Source organism: Equus asinus, chromosome 16 (assembly GCF_041296235.1).
Source record: "Equus asinus isolate D_3611 breed Donkey chromosome 16, EquAss-T2T_v2, whole genome shotgun sequence".
In the NCBI taxonomy this organism is placed as follows: domain Eukaryota; kingdom Metazoa; phylum Chordata; class Mammalia; order Perissodactyla; family Equidae; genus Equus; species Equus asinus.
In genome coordinates, this window is record NC_091805.1 from 6,422,608 (window position 1) to 6,435,502 (window position 12,895).

Genomic DNA, 12,895 nt, shown 5'->3' on the forward strand with positions numbered 1-12,895 from the left:
GCTGACACACGTCTCACTGGCGGGCTGTGGGGAAACACGCCATTCAATACATTGCCGGGGAGAGGGCAAAACGAGTCAGCCTTCCTGGGGGCGGGGGAGTTACAGGGCCCTGTGATTCGGCAGGCCCACTTCTGGGAACCAATCCTTTAGGGACACCTGCACGAACGCAAAATGACTTACTACACCTTTACTTGTCACAGCACTGTTTGTAACAGCGAAAGACGGGTAGCAACCCAAAGGTCCAGCAATACGGTGTTGGTCGAACGCACTACGCGGTACATTCACGACACCGACAACTATCGTGCTGTTAGAGAGGCAGGGAGAGCTCTAAGTGCTGAGAGAGCGATCTCTGGGACATAGTGCCAACTTTAAAGAGCACGGTACAGAACAGTACATAAAATATATCATCTTTTGTGAAAGGAGGGAGAAGAGTAAGAGTATATATTCTAGCGTGCTTGTATTTACAAGTTGCAACCGGTAGAGAGTGGGGAAAGGCCTGGATGGGGATGGGATGGGAGCAAGAGCTCTCAGTGTTTGCCTTTTTATATACGGTTGTGAGGGTTTTTTGCACCATATAAATACATGACCAATTTTAAAAAACGAAGAGTTCGTGTAAGTCATTTTTCACAGGAGTGTGAAGAACAGGACAAGACCAGCTTGGGAGCCACAATACTAAGGAGTTCAGCTCAGAAGGGTCTGGGGAGCCCGGGCTGAGGCAGGCGAGTTCTCACGTAGACATCAGGGAATCAGAGAACCCGGGTCCAGAGTTCAGGAGGCGAGCACAGCGAGCATGGGGAGGTTGACCTCTGCCCCATTTTATAGCACCTGCTGGGTGTGGGTGTCCCTGAGCCCCTGATATTTATTACAGCCAGAAGGAAGTCAGAGAACTTAGGTGAATGGGCGGCAAAGACAGAAAGGCTAGGATTACCTCCCAGGAAGCCTGCCAGGGGCATTTATTTGCTTTCTAGATTTGGACAGTAATGGCTGAAGTATGCTGCTTATCAAATATTTATGTTAAAAAACAGGGCAAAGCAGGTGCTGGAATATTCTGGTTAATTCAACAGAGAGATATCCCTGAAAAGTTGAGACTCCTGGAATTCTGTAAAATCCAATCATACTGGAAATGCAACAGGTACGTTTGCTATCCAAAGGAATTCTGTGTGGAAGTCTTTGTTAGGAATTCTTATCCCCTGCTATTTTGGGAATCTGAGCTCGCCTGAAGAAGACTGCATTTAACCGGATTAGATGTGAAGGGCGGTCAGGTCTCTGCGCCCGTGGGCTCTTCCCACCACGTGCCGTCTCTCCATGAAGCAGCAGAGGGCCGAGGTCCTAAGTAGGAACCAGCACGGTCCTCTCTGGAACCATTGGCTTCAGGCTGATCCACTGGCCATGGCCGCTCTCACCTGCTGCAGGACTGCCTCTCCGCAGTGGAGCCAGGAAGAGGAAGTGAATTCTGAGAGCCAGCTGTCTAAAGGATCGACTTAAAAGAAAAAGCCTGCGAGAAGTGCCAATTGGCACCGAGGGGGACACGGACACACTCCCTGACTTAGTTTTTCATAGCTTTGGCAACAAGGTTCCCCACTTCTTACCCTAAACTAGAAAAGTCTTCTCACACAGGAAGCCACAGGTGAGTTCCGAAGGTTCCCACAGCCACTGTCCTTTGCATCCTGTCCCAAGGGGGGGGCCCACAGCCAAGAAATAACTAACAGGAATCCCTCTGCACATTCCCATGAGGCACCACTGCATCCCCTCCTCAGGGGGAGGGCAAGAAGGGAGCAGGGACCCTGGCACCATCAGGCGACACTGAGATGTTGCTGGTGTTTGACTGACAGTAAACAGTAACTGCCCCCAGGAGATGATGCCCTGAGGGGGAGGAAGCCGGCCACAGGGAACATGGCCCTCTCAACGTGCGGTTCCCAGCAGAGACAATCGATGTTACTTTTTTGATTAAAAAAGAACCCTGGCTCATCGTGCACCTTGCTGGCACACACTGCAAAGAACATGGTTTTAGTCCTTCATTCCACTGGCATTTGTTAGGCACCTACTAAGTGCCAGAGGCTGCGGGTGCATTTAGAGGGTCACTGTGGCTGATGGGGCCTCGAGAGGCACAGCAGCTGCTGGCCACGTCATGCCTTCATGTGAGTCAGAAACAGGCCAGCCCTCCAAGTGGACCTAGCCTTGCCCACCTGACGGTGTCAGAAAGAAGTGCCCCTTCCATCCGGCAGAGGCAGTTCTAGCCCAGGACACATGGTTTTTGAGCAGATTTGAGTTCTCACTTGCTTCCTTGGCTAGGCATTCTTGTGCAGTGAACAACCTGTACAAGAGTTCAAGGAAGCTCTGTCAAGAAGCCACAATCCAATCTTTCCGCTTCTTGGCCAGACATGTAACCCTCCCCTGACAAGTCTGAGCCGCCAGTCATGACCTGTCCACCCATGTGAAGCCCGGAGGTCTAACTCAAAGGGTTTCAGCAGTGCAGGCACAGGACAGGCCTGCTGGTTTCAATACTCTTTCAATTTGCCCGAGATTCTGATTGAATAAATCTGGCATGATGGTTTTCTATCCATCAAGTCCTCACTAAGCCTCAATCAAGTCCAGGCAGCTTTTGGAGTTTGATTCCTCTTTCCGTCCTTAGACTTAGCTCACACTGAGAGCTAAACTCTGTTGCTTCTCTGCAATCATTTCTCCCAGAAAAACAGACAAAATTTAAGGTCACTGCAAGCTTGGGATCTTAGTCAAAGGGTCCCAGTGGGGGCTGAGGGTTTAATGTCCAGTGCTCAGGGACATCTTGGCTGGTAGCATCTAAATAGAAGTCTGCTTATTCTACTTCGGTAAAGTTAACATTCCACTCCCAATGGGCTCATGCGGGTTTGCACACAGCCGTTGGGAATGAAGGCAACTCTCTACACATGGAATGCAAGTGCAGAGAAGACGACTGACTCAGAGCGCACTCCAGTGAGCATCCGTGATGACGCCCACCCATGCCAAACTAGAAGCTGCGCTTCTCTCGTCAGTCAGCCAAAGGGGATCCTGTGTCAGTTACGTGACATCGACCACAATGGGAATGGGAGTCCATTCTGTAAGAAAGCACGAGGATCATAAGGCCTCCTGACCCTCTTGCCCCAAAGTCACCTGCTTACAATCAGTGAATGCGAAAAATTACAAAAGATTCTTAGTAACTGATTCACCAAGACAGAACTAAAAGAATTCTTTTAGCTCCTAGTTCTCCAGCAGAGTGGAAAGTAGCAAAAGTCTTAACAGTCTGCAACACCCTGGATTTTATTACACAGTAATCCTCTGAAATGCAGACCCATTAAAAGAAGACAAAAACCCTCCTTCTCAGAGGATGGCAACCAGACACTCACAGCTAAGCACTTTTAGGATACCCAATAAACCTGACAGGATAAACCAAACATGCAAGTGACAGTAGAAATGATTTTCAAGAGACTCGGCAATAAAAGGAATAACCCAGCTAGAAGTAACTTCAGTCAAATCACCTCCACGCTCTGCCCTGGATCCAAGCCACCTGCTTACCACTCTCCTCTCGTTCCTGCGAGAGGGCAGGACCTGCTCCTGGGGGCTGGTTCCAGAACAGGACCTGGCACGCTAGTGCCTTCGTCTGTACCCTCAAGGCCCTGCTGAAGAGTCCAAGGACGGGAGAGGCCGAGTTCACAGAGCGCTTCAGGCCTGCTGGGTCTCTGAGGCAATTCTGGAAGTTCAACATCTATGGCCGAAGAGGGGTGAGCCCAATGGAAGGCACCTCGAATTCTCCTCCGGGTGGTCCTCTCACCCCTGAAAGGAGCCCTCTCCTCTGTTGCTCTTGGTTTGATTGATAGCTTCTAAAGGGACTTCCTCCATGAAGTTCCCTTCCCCAGTTTTGGCTGGACGCCCCTCCACGGCAGCTCCTAGCAGAGCGCTCAGAGCATGGGGCGTGGAGGCAGAACCTCTGGGTCGAACGATGGCCTTGCCACTGAGGGAGCCTCAGCTTCCTCCCCTGGCTGCTGTAAGGGCTCAGCAAGTTCACATCTGTAAACGGCTTGGACCAGGGCCCAGGATGCAGAACAGCTCAGTGCATGGAATCGCATGACTCTGCTGTATCTTTTATCTCTCGAACTTTCTGCTTCAGCTAAGCACACTTCTGTCTTCCTCAAGACTGTCTTGGAGGCATCGGACACAGCTCGTCAATGCAGAGCCCGGCTCTGGGAAGTGACAACTTCTGCAGAGTCAAGGTTAGTGGCCTTGGTCAGTGTGCAGAACCTAATCTCAAACATCTCTGATGAAGCTAAACCTACAAACATCCGAAAGGGCCTCTCTTTTACAGCCAAACAGTTTTCACTATGAGGGTTTTCACATTAACTTAAGGACCTTCAACTGCTATGCAAGCTGGTGTTTTTTTCCTAAAACAACAACAAAATCCTGCTATTTGTAGCTAATAAACCAGAGTTTTTATTGAGTAACTGTTACACAAATGGATTACTGTTATTATAGATGCATGTTCACTGAGGAAAATGGAGGGAGAAAAGGGGAAAGCACCATAGTCCCACTGTCCACCTGTCCATACTTTCTTCGAGACTTTCTTTTCTAAGCTCAGTTCAACTTTTTTTAAACCTGGTTGTAACTGTAATAATGCACTGTAACTATGCCCACTGCTCTTCTCCTTCTGCCCCTATAACACGGACACTATGGATTAGGGATTTTTTTTTTTTTTTGAGGAAGATTAGCCCTGAGCTAACGTCTGCTGCCAATCTTCCTCTTTTTGCAGAGGAAGACTGGCCTGAGTTAACATCCGTGCCCATCTTCCTCTACCTTATATGCAGGACACCTACCACAGCATGGCTTGCGAAGCGGTGCCATGTCCGCACCTGGGATCCAAACCCGCGAACCCCGGGCTGCAGAAGTGGAACATGCACACTTAACCAATGCACCACCGGGCCAGCCCCTGGATTATGGGTTTTTTTTTTTAAGGTTCTAATAAGAAAGTAAAATGGGATTGAGATCTAGGAAAATTAACTTGTTAACAAATTAACATTGTGATTCATTTCACATTTAAAAGATGCAACAATCGCCTAATTATATTCTCTTACTTCATAAGCACTGTTTGGCAGGACTTTTTAAATTACTGAGCTTTTTAAGATTTTTGGGAAACATTAAAATTTTGTATAGCTGTTTTCCTGTTACAAAAATAATACAGGCTCATTACATAACACTTAGAGAAAATTTCAGGAAGTAGTAACTTCATGTTAATATTTATTGCACATAGACAGTGCCAGGCACTCTTCTAAATGCTTTAGAAAGATTAACTCATTTATTCCTCACAACACCTCATTGACGCACAGAGATATTAAGTAACTTGCCCACACTCTACCTAGAAGCATAAGCCAGGGATCCATCACTATGCTATGATGTTCTAGGAGTGAAAAGAATCAATAATTTATTCAACCACGTCCTGCACTGCTTCAGAGCAGAATGTCATAGGCAAGAAACGATTCATAATAACACTGTACCCTTTACAGTTATTTAAAAATATTATAAAGCGCAGTCCCTGTAGAGCCATTAGTAAAATGAGAAGCCACCTGTGGCACAGGCTACGCCTGGGATCAATGCAATCCTGTGCACCTGATGTGCAGTACGAAAAAGCAACAGGCTCGCAAAAGGGTTTGTTTTAAAGGTGAAAGCATTTTTAAAAGGTTGCAAATGATTCAATCACACGATGAGCAGATTACCCGAATTAACTGAACACCCCTTCTCACAAAGTTTACAGTCAGTCACAATGCTCCTACGGAACATTTAGGAAACACTCCCAGTCAATCCTAAACTCTTACAGCTTATCTGTTGGCACTGGACGTCAGTATATGAAAAAGTAAATAACTGGATACCCTTGGGTCACATTTTTTCATACTTTAATTAAAAATCATACTTGGTTAAAGACTAATACTTCTGTTTCTGGTTTAATTTCCTACCCAGGGCTAATAAACACGACTATTCGAAATGTAACTTCTCTTTAAATTTAAAGATGATTAATGAAATGTTTCTGACTGCCTGGCTCTAAAAATATTATGACTGTAACTTCAGCTTTAAAAGCATATTAAAACTATTAATCCATTAATGATAATTTCCCTACTGTTATGGTAGAAACATGACACACAAATGTACAGAAATATTAACACGCATCTCTATATCTCTAGCTCCATCTATCTAGTTATCTATATAATCAGGTACCTCCTATGGAATTTAAAATTATGCAATCTAGCATCTCCAGAAAGTTCAAGCTGCCATCTTGTAATTTATCCGTAGCCTGCTGCTAAAGTAAGCTAAATAAATAAAATACCTAATAATTTTGAACATTAACTGTGAGTTCATAAAGTGTTTTCCAAAGATTATTTCATATACTTTCATAAAAACCCTAGAGATAGAGACCACCTTAATCTCCATTTTACAAATCAGACTGAAAAAGGTTAAGTAACTAATATTCCCATCTACGTCTGTCTGACACCAAAACCCACACCCCCAAACCGTTAAACTCTTCTCTTCCAAATCAGGCCTCAGAAAAATTTTATTTGGTTTCCATGATTTACCTCCCTAGATTAAGCTTAAGTTGACATATAAAACTTAAAACAAAAACAACACACCCAATAGAAATCCAACACAATAAATGAGACAATTCTAAATCTGAAACTTTCTTTTCCTCTCCGAGAGAGGTTTGCAACATTAAAAAAACAAAACTGATCCGGTATGGGCTAACCATTTCTTCAAGCGTTTTAATTAAACCTCTTTGCCCTCACAACTTGACAAACCCCCCCATGACCCTCAACAAGTGACAACAGAAGCCCAACACTGCCAACCTCACTGTTGGAGAGCTAGTCTTTCAAACGACACCGGAGCTCGCCACACAGAAAGTTTTTATAATAATTAATCTTTTCAGTCTCTCGTGAAACACACTCATATTTTTACGTATTTCCACACAAATCGAAATGCTGTTGCGGCTCAATACCCAGTAAATGACCTGGGTTAAACACAGTAAAAATAGGATTGCATCTTTTATAAGGTCTAGAGGCACAGTCGTTGGATTGTTGGGCATTTTTGGGACTAAACCAGGGTTTTACGGTGCTGGTTAACTGTTAGGGAAGGCAAAGAAGGCAGAAACATTTAAGTCCTTTTATCCCTGAAATCTCTGTAAAACGTCTGATTACTTTTAGAAACAGTGGGTGTGTGAATCACATATTTGTTTATTGAAAAAGGGGCTTGCTGATACACACAATTTGGTTATTTTTTTTAAAAAAACAAAACGGCTCCTTACTTGAACGTGATTGTTTTGGCAACAGCCGAGCCCAGCCTGGCCCTCGGCGCTGCCTGCCTTCCTGGTTCTCCGAGGTGAGGCCGCCATCCTGCCATCACTCACGCCGGGGTGAGGAGCCGGCGAGGTGCAGCGTGGGGCCAGCGCTTTCGAAACGGAGCCAAACTCCGCTTCCAAAGCACAGGACACACAGCCACGGACCCCGCCTCCGACAACAGCCAAAAGATGCATTACAGACAATCTATTCAGAGGAAGCTACAAGAGCCCCAGGAAACATAAACAGTGTCCGCGGAGACAGCAGGGGGGAGAGGAAATAACTGATGGGAAGGAAGCTAACCCTGTGAAGTTGGTCCAGCTCCACAAGGTCTAATAAACTCCCGGTCTGTTTCCACTCGCAGCAGCCATGAAACGTGCCCTGACACGTGGGCGCAGGGGACCTCCCTTCTCCCCGGGTTTTGGCCATTTCCTTCTCTGTGCTCCTGTTTGTATACAACCACGCCCGGACAGGGGTGACCACCAAGATGACAGGCCTCCGCAGCTCCTTCACTCCGATTTCGGTCGTCCAAAGTTTTGTTCCAAGGCGGAGATTTAACGAGAAGCCCGAGTTCCTTTTCGAAAGTTATGAATGGCTTAAGCCAAGTTCACAAGATACAAACACCCGGCGAGGGACAACTGAGTGTCGGGAGACGCCAGTCACAGCGTTTTAAAATTAGCTTTAATTGATATGCCCTAGTTAAAATTTTAAAAAGAAGAGGAAATGCCCCTGACTCAAGTAGTAAGGGTCTAGGAATCCTTTAAAAAAATTCACGCAAGACTCCTGTCTGAGTCCTGACCTCCTATACTACCTGCAACACCCGCTCGGGATCCCTGGCTGCCGGGGTCCCCACGGGAGGGGCGGCCCGGGGTCCCCTCGCCGCGCCCCCCAAGTCCCCGCCAGTCCCCAGCGCCGCGCGCCCTCCAGGGCTGCGCAGCCGCTCGCCGGCCCCCAGAAGGAAGAAAGTAGGGGAGAGGGGCGTGGCGCCCGGGCCCCCCAGATGCCCGCTCTCCCCCAAAGCCGGCCCCGCCGCGAGCAAGGGCCGGGCACACCGGGCCTCCCCACCCAGCCGGGGACGGCCGCGCGCCGGCGAGGAGGCAGCGCGCGCTGAGACCTGCCCCCGCCCCCGCCCGGGCCCGAGGGGCCCACTGCCCGCGCCCCGGCCGCCCGTCGAGGCCAGCGCGCCGGCCGCCTCCCGGGCTCGCGTCCCGGGCCTCCCCTCCTCCGGCGCCCCGCGTCCCGACCAGTCCCCGCCCTCCGGGACACTTCCCTCCTTCCTTCTTTCCTCCGCTCCCTCCCTCCGCCTCGCTTCCCAGCCCCGGGGACTCGGGGCGGCCCCCCGCCAGCCGGCCGCCACCCCGCGCTGCGCCCGTCCCCGCGGGGACCGGCCCGCCGCTCACCCGCCTGCGCTGCCGCCCCGCCGCCGCCGCCGCCGCCGGGACTCGGTCTCCAAGGGCTCCTGGCGACGGCTCCGAGCGCCCTCCGCCTCCTCTCCGCCGGCCGGCTCCGCCCGCCCGGGGAGGCGGGGCGCACAGCCCGACGGGCGGGGCGCGGCCCGGCCTCCCTCCGCGGCCCGGCCCCCTCCCTGCGGCCGGCGCCCCGGCCCGCCCGGCTTCGGCCGCCGAGCCCGCGTCGTCCCGGGCCGGCGGAGGGGAGCGGCCGCGGGCTGGGCGGCTCCGCAAACGTCTGGCCGCCTTGGCCGTCCCCATTTTCCCTTCTCGGAATTCACGGAGGCCCTGGCGTCCAAGGACTCGCGGACACCCCCGCTTCACGACCTTCCACGGGGCCGCCCCGACTCCTTGGAAGGTTCCTTCGCGTGCGAACGCCTGGCCAACCCTTATGCCAAGCGTCCCCTGGGCCGCGAATATGCTGGCTGCCAACCCCCTACACAAAAGTTAGGCTCTGCTCCAGGAATTTCTTAAGAAAACAGTCACAGTAAAATTTAAAGGGCCCTGGGGCAACGGAGAGATTTTGTTTCCCAGAAAGTGGAGCTATAACTGCGGACTGTTGAATTTGAAGTCCATCCGCCCGTCTTGAGCTTCCCCTCCATCTCTCCCCGGTGAAATTTGTGTCTCCGAATGCCCAGTACCTGGCAGAGTTGTGCGTAATAGTTGGATTTGGTTGGTCTTTTCTGGATGGATTCAGGTCGGGTAGTCTGAAGAGCCACTTCTATTTCTAGAGACTTCAAACCGTTCAAACGTATAGCCATTCAACAAACATTCATTGAACACCTGCCGTGTGCCAAGCATGGTGCTAAGGTGATGGGGGAGTTACAAAGATGCATCAGACAGGGGGCTCACCCTCGAAGAGTCCAGAGAGAGTCCAGAAGAGGGATGTGCAGAAATCTTACATTCAGCAGACTTCCCGCAAATTCCTAGGTATCTGCTTTCTTGTTTGACAGGGTGGAGAAAAAAGAGAAGGTGAGGCCAAAGTAAGTCATTTAGAACCAGTGTGGGCAGAGTCCATGTTTGAAATGGAGTCTAGAAGTGTTGGTGAGGGATGTCTGCGTGTTGGGTTTCACCAAGTGAAGAGAAGGGAAGCCAAGGGGAGCTGGAAGCCAAGGGCTGCCGTGAGGACATTGTCTTCACTCTTAGCTTCCTCCTGACCCCTACTCAAGGGTCATCCTCCGGAAAATCATTTGAGCAGAGTGCAGAAGGGATGCTAAGGTTGGAGGAAGTGTGTGGTTGGATGTCTTTCCCCAGGAGTGTGGTCTTTGCAACCTGTGGATGGCAGTGGTGGTTGGGTGCAAGCCACAGCCTCCTGGGGGCAGCCTTTATTTCCCACTCTGTCCAGTGGTAGGAAATGCTTGACTGATTCATGCACAGATGATGACAGTTCAAAGGCTCCACCCTAAACCGAGCAGCTGATGCCAACAGGGCCTGAGACGGTCCTATGCTGAGGTTTGTATGTTTTGCCTGCAGACTGTAGAAGCGACTTCAACAGCCTTACTACTCACTGCCTTTTCTGGGGGGCTGTATAGTTTAGTAAGTGCTAACCGATTATCATGTACATAATCTCATTTGTCTCTTACAAAAACCTGGAAACTGAGGCACTAAAAACTTAAGTGGCTTATCAAAGGTTTTCTAATTCAGTACTGTTCAAAGTGTGGACCACAGAACTGTGACCGTCTGGAAACCGTTACCCATCTGTAATGGGATAAGCATAGGAATCGAAGATGAGCGTGTAGAAACTTTTATAGCAATTTGAGTAATTTTCTGCCCATTGTATCTAATATCTAAAAATATGGCCTTGTCTTTTATATATTTCTTTTGTTTCATTTTTCTCATTATCCCTTTTGTATTTATCATGTCGTTCAAAAGCATCAGCCCGCAAGAGATTGAAAATAAAATGCCACAGACAGTTTGAGAAGCACGGATCTGGTTAGTAGCAAGGCAGGAATAAGAGCTGACACTCACCACTTCCTACCTGGCAGGTGTTTTAAGTGTTCTGCATACAGTGACTCTTTTAATCCTCCTAATAACACTAGCAGGTAGGCACGGGCAGGTTAAGCCGTGCAGTCCAAAAGTGGCGGAGCCAGAATTCAAACCCAAGGTGCCTGGCCCCAGATGTGGTGTTTTACCCACAGCCCTGGATCCAGTGCTTTCTACTCTGCTGATCTGTCCAAATTCCCATCAGTCACATGCCACCCTCACATCAGTGTACCTCCTATATGATTTTTAATTGATATTTTTGATTGGCTTGCTTTTGTTATTTCTTACATATATTATCCTTGCTGTTAGTAGTTCCAACCATGAAATTGTGGGTTTGATAAGTAAAGCCTCAGTCTTTTACTCAAAAAGAAGATGGATGAGCAGAAATCTTACCATTCGGCAGTCTTCCTGCATCTCCCTAGGCGTCTGCTTTCTGTTTGTCAGGGTGGAGACAAACCTTAGAGTACATTCTGACTCCAGCAATCGATATCAGTGTTCCGCCATGGCCCTACCCATCCTCTTCCAGTTTCACGCAAATGGTCTCCAGGTGTGCCTTCATTCCCACAACCGGTACTGCATCTCCTGGTCAGAGCACCATCCTCAGCTGCAGGATTTGCTTTGCCTGCGCACAGGACAGCTGGAAGTGCCTGGGAATTAATGTCCCTCCCTCCAAGCCCCAGCCTTTAGTCAGTGACTGAGGAGTACAGAGCTATAAACACTGCAGTTCCTTTGTCCCCTCCCCCACTTTGGGACAACTCTGGGTGGATCTCCACTGTCTACAGAGCTTCCTACAAGTTTGGGCCAAATTCTCTCCCCTCCCCATGGGACTTCGCCTTACATCACATTCTTGCTTTCCCTTCTCACTCTCCTGGGTCCTGATTCCCGCTCCCCCACCAGTGTCTCCTAGGAACATGTCCTAATCAGGACCAGCTATGGGATTTGCAGGCTCTGATACAAAATGAAAACATGTTCATAAATTATTAAGAATTTCAAAATGGAGGGGCCTTGAGTGGTGTAGTGGTTAAGTTTGTGTGCTCCGCTTTGGCAGCCTGGGGTTGGCAAGTTTGGACCCTGGGCGTGGACCTACACACTGCTTATCAAGACATGTTGTGGTGGCGTCCTATATACAAAATAGAGGAAGATTAGCACAGATGTTAGCTCGGGGACAATCTTCCTCAAGCAAAAAGAGGAAGACTGGCAACAGATGTTAGCTCAGGGCCAATCTGCCTCACCAAAAAAAAAAAAAAAAAAGAATTTCAAGAAGGAAACAACAAAGTATCAAGCCAAGCATGGAGCCCTGTGTGACTGCACAGGTATGTGATGCTACAGGTTTCACATCAATGAAGCTGGCCTGGATGCTAATAAATCGTTTTCCCTTGAGTCCTCATCTCAGGGTCTGCTGCTGGGGAATCGAAAGCTAAGATAACTATTAAAGTAAAGACCAGCCCATTCCAAGTACTACCAAAATCATCTTGTATAACACACTGGTCGTCAGCATCACACCTTGGGAGGCCCGTCTTGTAGGGGAATGGGTTATGTCAAGTTGTATGTGAAGAGCTTTAGCCACAGAAAGAGGTCTAGCAGCTGAGAATGGTTTAGGTTAACAAGATGATGGGGCAGGAAACCTGAGGTTAGTCCCACTTCTAACAGTGAGTGTGAATTTGGGTGATACCTTAGATTGAGTTACCTGGAAACATACCTTGCGTGAAGAAGGTTTATTGGCGGGTGGTTAAAAAGATACACCTGTAAGGAAGTGGGGCTGGCAGGATTGGGCAGAGGCAGAGGCTGCCTCTCTGCATGGTTACAGCTGAGCCTATGGCCCAGGGCGATTGCAGGGGACTGGTTCTTCAGAGTTGGACCAAATCGAGTGCAGCGGCCTGGGCCTTTGTCTCTCCGTATCCTGCCTTCCTGGGCAGAGGTGAGCCTTAGGCAGAGCAGTTCCCCGAGGGCGATGCCCACTGATGGACACAGCTGTGAATGGTCAGGAGCCTGTATTGCCAGCAGCCTGGGAATAGTGTGTCAGTGCTGAGTGCGGATGTGGGAGAAGCTCCCCAGTATACACTCTGGGCGGGTCACCTCTGAGATCTCGAGTGGCCGCAGAGTCAGACGTAACAGGAATACTCAGCACAGCCCTGGAGG

At 49.3% G+C, this 12,895-nt stretch overlaps 1 protein-coding gene across 3 annotated transcripts in view; it reads right to left on the minus strand.

The window, feature by feature from the left end:
* The window catches only part of GNG12 (G protein subunit gamma 12), a 110,734-nt gene extending 101,640 nt beyond the window's left edge, over window positions 1-9,094 (minus strand). Inside the window, exon 1 of one of the 3 annotated variants that reach the window (XM_044748940.2) lies at window positions 8,726-9,094. The gene's annotated coding sequence lies outside the window, so the exon portion shown is untranslated. Of the gene's footprint in view, window positions 1-7,628; window positions 7,653-8,725 lie in introns of those variants that run through there. The other 2 variants (XM_044748932.2, XM_044748937.2) reach the window with 2 other exon arrangements.
* Window positions 9,095-12,895: the final 3,801 nt, after the last annotated feature.